The sequence below is a fragment of the Ictidomys tridecemlineatus genome, chromosome 1 (assembly GCF_052094955.1).
Source record: "Ictidomys tridecemlineatus isolate mIctTri1 chromosome 1, mIctTri1.hap1, whole genome shotgun sequence".
Lineage (NCBI taxonomy): Eukaryota > Metazoa > Chordata > Mammalia > Rodentia > Sciuridae > Ictidomys > Ictidomys tridecemlineatus.
This window is the reverse complement of record NC_135477.1, coordinates 245785445-245797588: the sequence shown is the minus strand read 5'-3', so window position 1 is coordinate 245797588 and position 12144 is coordinate 245785445.

Sequence of the window (12144 nt, the reverse complement as noted above, 5' to 3'; positions counted from 1 at the left end):
TTTTCTCTCATTCCTCCTGCAGTTGTATATTCTCTGAGCCCAATGTGCAACCACTTACTGTAATACTTTAAAAAAATTAGATTTAAAAGGCTTGTTCACATTAACACCCATCCTTGAAAATGTGAGGCCATTCACCCAAGTGAAAGGATAATTAAATATTTATTAAAGAACACCAGTTCTACTTACGAACAAAATCAGGCACTGATTGAAGATGTTTCAGATGATGCATCTCCCTCAAAGAGGATGTTGTAATTAACAATAAAATAGTGGAGAAAACACCCTACTGTAAGAGGCTATAAAAATAAAACAATTCCCTCTCTCCAAGGAGTGATTTTTTGGGAAATGTTGCCTGGCAGTTAAGTGTACATGAAGTTCACGATTTTCTCTGTCACCCTATGCAGACTGAATATCCTTCCGTGTTTTCATTTCCATTGGAAGAGTTAAAATTGGTTTCCAAATTAAGTCAGAGTTCACAGGAAGAAATCTGATAGAGAGGCAGTATGAGAGAGAGAGAACAGAATATGTTTGATTTTCTTTTGGCGTACAGTAATGAAAACCAAAACACATTACAATTGTTTGCCCCTAGAGATGAGAACATATGCAATGGATTACAAAGCAAGTACCAAAAAGCTCTGCGATTTTCTGTGTGAAAAATAATAGAAAATGGTTGAAGAAGAGAGTGATTAGGAAATGAAGCAGAAGGGCAGGAATCCATTTAGGAAAATCATACTGCTACTCATACCAGATCGTCACCAAGATTTTGGCTTTGGGTTTTCCCAGGATTTTTTACTTTGGGTTTCTTGCAGACTATCCTGTTTTGATGTTAACCCCCATATAAACTCACTATATTTAACATTGTGGCTGAACCTAATGTTCTGATCCTGAGCCCCTAGAATTTATATGGGCTTGGTGGCTGTTCTGGTGTGTTCACAATTGTTCACAGTCTCATGTGTTCAAAATTGTCCTTCAGAGACCAGCAGCACTCCATCAACAAGGCAGGCTTCCTGCTGTTGACAGAAGCGTGATGGCCTCTGTATTTGAAACTGGAGACAAATAAATAATGGCATTTTTTTCTGGGGGATAAGTGAGGTGCTAGTTTTAAATTTCTCTTCCTCTCTTACTTTGCCAAAATGATGGTCTTTGAGGGACTAACCAAAGCCCACTGACCTTAGTGGACTGAATTAATCAGTTTTGCAGAGACCCAAAACCAACATATAGATTTAATATAAGGTGTTTCCACAAAATCATGAAGGCTAAGAAGTTCCACAGTCTGCTATCTACCACTTCAAGTGGTGAAGTTTGAAGGCTTGAGAACCACAAAGGCAATGGAGTAGATTTCAGTCCAAGGATGAAGTCACAGCACCAGGATTGCTGAGGGTAAGAGGATGGAAGGCCCAGCTCATATAGTCAGGCAGTGAACAAATCAACTTTCCTGTCTTCTTGTTCTATTCAGGTCTCAATGAACTGGATGGTGCCCACCCACGCTGGAGAGGCTCAACTGTTTTACTCAGTCCACCAATTTAAATGCTCATCTCTTCTGGAAACACCTTCACAGGCACATCCAGAGATAGTGTTTAGCAATCTATTTGGATATCCATCCCCTACTCAGGTTGAACATAAAATTGAACATCACATATGCCCTTGTGTGTGTGTGTGTGTGTGTGTGTGTGTGTGTGTGTGTGTATACAAACACAAATACATATATGCATCTTCTCCTAAGTACTTTTTTCTCATGATTTTGGACAAGCATCTGCATAATTTGAAAAAAAATGGCCTTTAAAAAGAGCTGCTGCCAGGGATAAATAGCTCTTTCTATTTTCTGTAACTTTATTCCTTTCATAGTGTTTCATTGGCCAGAGATATGGACAGTAACATGGTTATCAACATGTCATAAGTAAAAATTTGTCTTAGTCCCAGAAAAATGAGTGTGTATGTATCATCTTGAATTCAAGGAGGCAATGCATGGTAGTGGGCAAAGCCCGATGAAGAACAAGTTGAGCTGTAGTCTCATTTCACTTCTCTCTCTTATCTGTAGACAAGACACGTAATCTGTCTTGTCATCATACACTGGATCATGAAATAAGTGTTCATTCATTCACCTTTTGGAATAATGGCATTTTAGAATAGTGGATGCTGTCAGGTTCCCACATGCTACATTTCCATGTAACAGTGGTTGCTGATTGCTCTGAGCTTACTCTGAGCCAGACACTACATGGTCATGAATGCAGGTTAGCAATTTTAATTGACTCATGCAACCTGGAAGGTGACTGCTGTCATTTCCAGGTAAAGAAACTAATACTTAAGTAGTTGTGCAACTGACTAGAGAAGACAACTTTTCTTTGACTGGAGTCCAATTAATGGGTTAATTCATTTCTAAAGAAGTAAGACAAAGATTTCAGAACACCAAGGGACAGAGATGAGGCAGAAGGGCTTCTCAACACATCTGTTGTTTCTTTTCTTTTATTACCTTTCTTAGTCCTCTGGTGGGTAGAACTAAGATGTTAAAACTCCTCATGACCCATTATCAACCTCAGACCCTAGAAAGCCCCTCTTGTTACTTTTATGTTTTTCCCTTTATTCTCTGCTTTGCTTTCTTCCTTCTTTGGTTCAGTTTTTGTTGTTGTTGTTGTTTGTTTGTTTGTTTTAAATATCAGGGATTGAACTCAGGAGTGCTTAACCACTGAGATACAACTCCAGCCCCTTTTATTTTTTATTTTGAGGAGAGGTCCTGCTAAGTTGCCTAGGGCCTCACTAAGTGTCTGAGGCTGGCCTTGAACTTGTGATCCTCCTGCCTTCACCTCCCAAGCCTCTGGGATGACAAGTGTGGGCCACCATGCTCACCTTCCCTCCTCCTTTGTGCACTCACCATAGGGTATTTAATCTGTTTTTGCAATCCATCTTTTCTGTTTATTTAGACATGTGCACAAATGACTTACCACCAGCATATGTATAGATAAACTGCAAGTTGAGAATATCGTGGGTCACAAGTATATTGAACTTTTTAGCTTGGCCACAGAGTACCTGGTGGAGCTCCCCTTGATCCCAGTGCTGTCTGAGAGCTATGGTTCACTTCTGCTGCTCAGTATCTGAAGAGGATCAGGCCACATACTGCTAACCTGGGAAAAAAGAAAAATTCAAAAACATATGGTTGCCACTAAACATGTATCACTTTGGGACCATAATAAAGCTGAAAAACAAATCCTAAGTTGAATTATTAATCACAAGTTAGGGACCATCAATCTCCTTGAAAAATACTATCTTTGTCAGCTATTTTTTTTTTGCTTGCATAAATGCTATTGAGTTTTGAATCTCTCCTTCCTTCCTTCCTTTCTTTCTTTTCTTTCTTTCTTTCTTTCACTCAATGCTAAATTCGGAGATCCACGCACACTGCTGTGTGAATCTTGTTTGCTGTGCATGGTGTTTCCCGAGGATTTCCTCTTACTATGTCACATCTTTGCCTTATCAGCAGACATTTAGGTTGCCTCCAAATTCCTGCTGCCACCAACCACCTGACAGAGCATCCTCCGATGAGCCTTTGTGCCCATAATGCCACTAGTGCTGGTTATTTCTGTCTTTCTAATTTCACCACTCTCTATGTACTAAGTGAAATATCATTTTTGTTTTACTTTGCTTTTGATTGATTGCCAGTAAGGTAGAGCATTCTTCAATTTTTTTGTCATTTGAGTTTTCTTCCTGTGGTTTTTCTATTTATAACTTTGCCCATGTTTTTCTTACTGGGTTTCCTAACTTTGTTTTTTTTTTTTAATTATGGATTTCCAATTATTTTATTATCTCATGGGGAGGAGTCATTCTCCCCATATTTCCTGCTCTGAACTTCATTTCCAATATTGATCCAACTGAATTACAAAATTTCCTTCATATATTTTAAAACTTGTTATTTTGTGTTTTAGTTGTAGTCAATATCTCCTTCCAGTCTGACATTTCTGGTTTTTTGGGGTTTTTTTGGTACTGAGAATTGAACTCAGGGACACTCAATACTGAGCCACATCCCCAACCCTATTTTGTATTTTATTTAGAGACAGGGTCTCACTGAGTTGCTTAGTGCCTTGCTAAGTTGCTGTGGCTGGTTTTGAACTCAAGATCATCCTTCCTCAGCCTCCCAAGCCACTGGGGTTGCAGGCATGTGCCACCATGCCCAGCTCTGTTAGTTTTATCAATAAAGATTGTTTAAAAGATTTTCTTAATTTGTAATATGTTCTAAAATTGGATATATCTTCTTTTTGAATTTTGCTTAAACTCTTTGAGAATATTTTTCTACATAAATTTTAGAATCAGTTTTTGATGTCCAAAAAATCCCACTTGGACTTTGACTTTAATTACAATTAATTTAAAGGTTAATAAAAAAATGAACTCTATATGAAATTCAAGCAAGTTGTTCATATGATATCTAAGGTTCCATTTGTTCAGTTTTTCTGGTGTGTGCTTTAATTTTTTTCCCACAAACATCTTGTATTTTTTGTTTCCGTGATGTTTATATATTTTGTTGTTTTCATTGCTACTATGAATGGTATTTTGTATTGTGTTTTCTATTCAGTTATTGCTTGTTTAAAGGAACACTGTTGTTTTGTCTATTATTTTTATAGCCAATAAACTTGGGTTTCTTTGTTAATTTTAATCATTTGCTGATTTTCTCAGGTTTCTTATACATTTGGTCATTGTAACTGCAAACCTTAGCAATTTGCTCTCCTTCCTTCCAAATTACTGTATAGAGCAGGACTTCCTGTGATTTTTTGAAGAGTACTCCTAACTTTGAAATAAACTGCATCTAGAGATTTAAAGTTCAACTTGATGATTGGATTAGATGGTTGTTACCAACTAGGATTTTCACCTTCATGTTCACAAACGAAGCTGGTCTACAGATAAGTTTGCCATTTTATCCTGGATTTCGTATCAAGATCACAGGAGCCTTATAACATAAATTTTTAAATTTAGTTTAATTTTATTTTATTTTTCTTACTTGTGGAATGCTTGTGTGAGACTGGGAGAATCACTGCAAAATGACCAGTCCCTCAAGATCCCTCACAAGAATAATGGCAGCCAGTTGTCAGGCCCATAGCATGGACTCTTCTCTATTCCACACCATATTTTACTTCTGAGCAGATACTATCAGCTCCACCTTCACAACACATCTCAAATTCAGCCAAACCTCTCTCTCCACCACCATTTCCACCTTCATCCCAACCACCATCACGTCTGGACAATGCCACAATCCCACACCTGGATTTCTTCTCTTCATTTTTACCGCTTCAGAGCTCATTCTCAATAGTAGCCAGCGTCAATTTAAAGCATAAAACAGATCACATGACTTGTGTTGCTCCTGTTCCCTCATTGGTGAGAGTCACAGCACAGTGAAGGGTACTCACAGCAAGGGGAAGGATTCACAGGAGGTCACAAAGGCCACACACAGGTTGCACTCATGCACAGGAAAAACATCAGGTGCTGCAGAAGGCAGGGTTTGTAGCATGGAGAGGGGATGTTGCCCTCTGGCTCCCACAGGACTGTCAGGGAACTGAAACCCAGTTCTCAGGGACAAGCAGGAGCTGCAACCTGGTCTGTTTCATAAGAGGGCTGTTTGCTTAGGGGACCTTGAATTGGGGACTCGGGGTGGGAGGAGGGTTTGTGAAGAGGCCCTTTCAGGCCCTCCCACCTTCCTCCAGACCTTGAGGGAGCATGCACAGGGTTGGGTCTTGATGTGAGGAGTAACACCTAACTCCCTGGCTGAAACTTTCAATGGCAGCCATGAGGCTCTTCCTGGTCTGGCAGCTGGTTACATCTCTGGGCTGATGTCCTAGACTCTCCTCCACCCTCTGCCCCTGCCAAATCGTCCACTGCGGGCACACTGGCCGGCTGGCTCTGACACAAACACAACCACATGTGTTCACCCCGGTCCCCAGGCCCTGCCTTTTTCCTCTACCTTGAACCTCTTCTCCCAAATATCTCCATAGCTTATGTTCTCACTGTCCTCAGATCTCTGCTCACTTCCTTGATAGACAAGAAGTGGCATTAACTTGTACACGTTCAAATTTTACTTGAGTGGCATCTTTCTTCATATATATATATATACATACTTCTTTATGATTCTATTTATGAAATTCACCTAGAATGCTACATTTAGTTCGGTTTCATTCATGAAATCTACTGTATTTTTTTTTCCAATCTATGGACAGAGCAACATGTATTTATTTCATCTTCTACATATGGACATTTAAATTGTTTCCAAGTTTTGTTTTGCTTTTTTTTTTCCCCATGAAAAACAAATACTTCAAAGACTAGGGAAGCCTTATCAGGTGTGCTTGTGAGATTTTTCTCTGGAGTATATTTGAAGAGTGCAACTGCTGGTCAGAGGGTTAGGGAGACTTTCCAGGAGTTGGCCTCCAGAAGTGGGTACCCAGGGAGTCATGCGGTTTTCCTCCTGCTGAATAGCACAGAAACTACCAGAAGAGCTAAGAGTCTCTGAGACTTCAAAAAGATACTGACATAAGTAAGTGCTAACAGTTGTCTCCATGGTTCGTGGGAGGAACTTCTACTGTCTAAGAGTCGTTTCTGGACACACCGCCACCCTCTGCGAAGCATCTGTTGCCACAGTGGGAACCGTGGCAAGAGTCTGCCACTGACAGGGAGCAGCTGCTGCGCCAGACTCTGGGGAGTCTGGACTCTTGGAAGAGGGCTTTCTCTCTCAGCCCTACATGAGTCACTCTTTACCTACAGGGAAGAAGAGAGAGGATTGGTCCTTGTCAACAGCCCTCTCTGAGTTAAGAGAACAATAATTCCCCTGGGAATCCCTGGTAAGAATTAGATGCCTAGAAACTATGGAAGAAACTCAAAACAGCTCCAGAGTTCCTGACTTGGAGCCCAGCTCTTAGAGTGCTGGTGGAGGGCGCGGCCCAGGGAAAGATGGCTTCCTTGACACATGCATCTGTTCACTCTCTGTCCCTTGTGTCCTTCTGAATCCTCCCTCTCAGCTTTTCTCCTTCCTTTTCACTTTCTCAATACCCTGTATACGTGTCAGATTTAGCAATAGCATTTCTTGCGCCTACTACTTTATCTCTCTGGTGCTCATGTTCTGACACCAAAGGAAGAGAGAGGAAATGATTAATACTTCCAGAAACCATGAGGGTTCAGAAGAAATCCAGGCATCCTGAGCAGCCTCCTCCCTGCTGAACAACCAGTGTTCTTGGTGTGATCCTCCTGGGTGCCTTGTGGAAATGATGTTTCCCTTCTAAGATGTCAGCACAGAGACCGCTGGATCACTAGGACCTCATTGGAACCCAGCAAAATAGCACTATTGGTCTGGTTTTGATTCTCTAAACAGCAGTTGGTTAAACATTTCTCATTATACAACATTATGATGCATGTACCCATTGCCCTCACAAACAGAGGCCAAAGGCAACACGGAACAAGAAATAAAGCACCAAAAAAAAGAAAAAGAAAGAAAGCATCCAATTGAAAGCCAGGAGAAGAACCTTTGACCCACTATCTTTGACCACTGTCTTCTGCCACTATCTAGTTGATGACCTTGGGCCAATTACTTAACCTTCTGGGCTTCAGTTATTTTATTTATAGAATAAATGTTTGAGGGTAGATGATCCATACACCTAAAATTCTTTGAGCATCTACTTTTAGCAACTGCTAGATACACTGTGAGATACATTTGAGACCTAAATTTTTTTGCTGTTAGAAGGTCTTACAGTACTTTGTCTGTGTCTGAGGTCACTTGAGTTGTTGTATTCACTTGAGATCCTTAGTGACTTGATAGCTTCCATGTTACTTGGGTTGCATGATTTCTTAGTCCTAAACTAATTCCCAAGCAGATTGGAGGATCTCTGCTGTTTTATCCTCTGTGCAATTACCACATAGTTGTGGGATGGGATGTGTTCTGAGCCTTGCTGCTTGATGTCCCTCCTGGCTGCCTTCCCAGGCACATACCTTTTGGTGACACAGTCTTGTTGGAGTTAGGTCTGTCTGTCTATGACCACTCTGCTTGCTAGTCCTTCTGAGTCTGCTTCTGACTCAAAGGGAGTGTGTCCCAGGCCTGCCATTCTGTACCTATTAGGAGGACATGATCTATTTCTAAGCTTAGCAGTGAGAAGCATTGTTTCAATTAAATATTTCCCTCCAAACAGTTCACTCCCAACGGGCATTTTCCATGAAATTGGAAGGAACATTCTTTTAAAGAGGCCAACAAAGGCACTCATCTCTTATTAACCATTGTGAGAAAATTTGTGTCTTTTTCTTTTTTTTAACCACTGAGTTACATTTCCCACATCCCAAGTCCTTTTTATTTTATTTTTATTTTTTTAAGTTGTAAGGCTAACCTTGAACTTGCAGTCCTTTGACTCAGCCTCTCGAGTCTTTGGGATTACAGACATGCACCATCAAGCCTGGTGAGAATTCACTTCCTGAATATGGCAGCACTACTTACCTTGCCAAAACACTAAATTTCTCACATCACTCCCTTATCTAAAAGAAAAACACTATCAACCCCAATCTGCCTGTCGAATGCAATTACTTGCCCCCTTTTTTTAAAGAAAATTCCATTCCCTCCCCTTTTTACTTTCTTATTTCCCATTTTTCTATCCTGCACATATTTCTATCCACTCTTAAATACATATATATCTACCTCTGGTGCAGTGGAGAAGACAAAATTTAATTGACTACCTACTAGTGCTAAGAACCAGCCTAGCTATTTTCACATTTGTTATCTAATTTTACAACCAAAGAAATGAAAACTCAGAGAGATTATACATATTGTCCAACTCTTAAATGAGAAAGCTGGAGTTGCTCCTGGCGACTTTTGGACCTCAAGTCCTTCATTGTCCTGCTTTAACACACTTCTATAGTCTTGGAGGTCCTCATGCTCCAGTTTTCTAACTAGCAGGGCTGTTCTTGGAGTCATTCCTGGGGACCAACACTGCACCTGCTCCTCCAGCCCTCCCATCACCTCAGCAAGAACCTACAGCTCCATATTAAAGTTATTTCTGCCTACACAGTTTGAGTCAATTCAGAAGCTTGACTGATACAGGGCAATATTTTTATACATATAAATGCAAATATCCAATAATCTTAAGGCTTCAATTTCTTGCAGCCAAGCTTTTTCACTTTGAAGAGAAAATGAGTACATTGAAGCTCAGCAAGGCAGAAAAAATTATCCCACATCACATGGGTAGTTTGTGACAAAGTTCAAGCTATTTCTTTGCCCAGAAAACAAAAACAAAAACAAAAAAAGTCCAGAATGTCAGACTGCAAGAAGTGTTGAAAGGTTTACCAGCTTTTAACCAAGATCCAAATCCTGACCACAACTCACTTGCTCTATCTTTTCTCTGAGCCTCAGTTTCTTCATTTGTAAAACAGGAATGAGAGTAACCTTTTGTGGGATTATTGGGAAATTATATATGTAAAATGGCTAGCACAGCATCTTCCTTTTAATATGTACTCCATAAATGGTAGCTAGGTGTATTTTTCCTTATTTTCCAAAATCAGAAAGGTCAAATTCCTCCACTTTGGGGTACAGTAGGAAAATGGTCAATAAAGACTGTCATTCTTTAGCTTTCACTGTCCAACTCTAAGAAACTCAACAAGCACTATGAAAGCAAATCAGTTCCCCACGGACTGAAACTGAAGAAAACCATATCTGATCCAAACAATGTATTTTATCTTTGTACACAGCAAATGTAGAAGAGTTTTGAATCAAATAAGGAATCTTAAGTTTTCTTCACAGCATATGATGCCAAGTTCAGGAAGGCATAAAAACATTTTTTTTTTATTTTTGCTAAAAAAAAATGTTCAACATATTTTAAGTTATTCTCCTTTTTATGAGGGAAGATGGGGGAATAAAAATTTGTTTGTCAAATATAGGTGGGTTAGTTTTTTAATTTAATTTTCAATTACTGTTGAATGGAATTCAAAAGACATTGGGAAATTTCTAAAAACTTATAGTCACATTAAATGTGTGTGTGTGTGTGTGTGTGTGTGTGTGTGTGTCTGAGAATGGAACCAGGACTGAGATGTAGCTCACAAGTAGACCCTGGGTTGAAGAACCTGGGTTCAATTCCTAGCACTACAAAAAAAAAAAATATTGCATTAATACCTTTTTATAATATCTCAATTTAACCAGGTTGAAGCTTTGTAGAATACCAAAGATTCTAAGTCATGTGGCGCTGCAGATGTTTTTAATGCACAGATGTGCATAATGCTGTAATACTCTCCCTGCCCATTGACTGATTGGAACCACCCAGAGGACGAAGCTCATTCATGGAGGTATGCATGGGAAGGACAGAGTATCCCAGAGAGGCATCTCTCTAGAAGGTGCTGTGCACAGGTTACCAGCATAGGAAGTGGGTGAACATGCAAAGACTCTGAACCAAAATTCAGATATGTTTTAGTCAGGAACACTACTAGCAAAAGCAGAGTACATCCAAGGTAGTCACCAACGCACATTTTAAAAGGAACTATTTGTACAGTATGGAGTCATGTATGGAGTCAGAAAGGATGGAGTGTCACCAAGGCACTTATGACAGGGAGGAGCCTTTGCCACACCTAGGCTTGAGGGTTGCCAAGAGAAATGACGGAAGCTAGTAGAACTGTCATGAGGGAGAGGAGCCCTCGGCTAGTCAGTGGAGGGATAGGGTTTCCCAGCCCAGCAGAGAGGGGGCCTACATCTCTCTCTCCAACCCTCTGACCTCTAACCAGTGCCTGCCATTGGTGATGGAGTTCATACAAGTCACTCTGGTGGGACTTGGGGCAGAGCAAAGAAAAGCAGAAATGGATATGGAGGGGCAAATGGAAAACAACCCTGCACGGCCACTCTGTGAGTACAGAGAAGGCACCCAAACAGTGGGGTTTCTTTCTTTGTTTGCCTCAGCTTGTTCTGGGTTGCACAAATGCTATAGTAAGTATGCTTACCAATGGAAAAAATATTTACTACATTTTGATACTGGATCAGGTTAGAAATAGCAATTGAAAGGTTAAACTTAATTTTATGAAGCAACTGGATTCTCTTATCTAACTGAGAGAATATTTCACACTCTTAAGCCATTAGAAAAATCCCCAAGAATCTGTGTTCTAGTCTTCTTTATATGTAGGAATTTTAGGGGGCCCAATAAGAGACATTTCTATTCCTTGTTCAACATAGACATAGGAGTTGGGCTGATGGAGATAAATTCATATATTTATAATATATGCATATACACATTATATATAATCTTTATTATTGATAAAGTTGATATTAGAAAGCAAGATTTATTAGGAAGGCCAAATGAGTTTGCTAAAACTTCTTCAAAATGAAACTCACCCACTCAAATGTGGGCAAAGCAGATAAATGGCAAGTCTTGGCTATTAGCTCATGGTTTTTGCTGCTAAATTCACAAGCATATGAAAATAGATGTTTCATAAAAGTGGACGAATCTCCAAAGAGGAGTCGTAGCGACTGAGCCCCCATTCTTCCTCCTTTCCTCATGGGGATTTACATCTGTCCTTGTCTTCTAGGGAGAGGGTAGGTTTCCTGCCAATAGTGTTTAAGACCATATAAAAACAGACAAACCGGCCATGGGCCATGCCTTCCTTCTTTCCTCTCTGATTGTAACACCAGGAGGGTTCTATGGGAAAGGGAATCCTCTTGCCCCCAGGCTCTTATACAACCTCCAGTGCCCATCTTGACTTTCCAGAGCCCTTATAGGACCTGTGGAGGCTGACATGGACAAATCGGGGAAACAAATTCCTTGTTTTCCTCCCTGTGGGTCCTCTGTGCCCCTGCACTATAGGAAGACAATCAGGCGGATTAATCGGGGTCTCTGCTTCTGTCCTCCAGGTGGCAGGAGTATCAGCAGGAGTACTGCAGCCTGCGGGAGCCTCAAGCCAAGCTAAAGATACCACAGTGCTCATGCATGCACAGGAACACCTGTGCTTTTCTAGATTCCCAGGAAGCCAAGCCTTGGGGAGGTCAGCAGTGTTGTTATACTGTGTGAAACTCAGCTTTGGGCATGAAAGACAAGACACTGGGCTTTGGAACTTCCTTTTGTTAAGGGCTCATGATCTGTCTCCCCGGTGCCCTTTGTTAATTGGTTGCTTTCAGGTCTTATTTATTCAATTCTTGAGCAGCCACACAGGATAGAAAGCTGCTCTAAT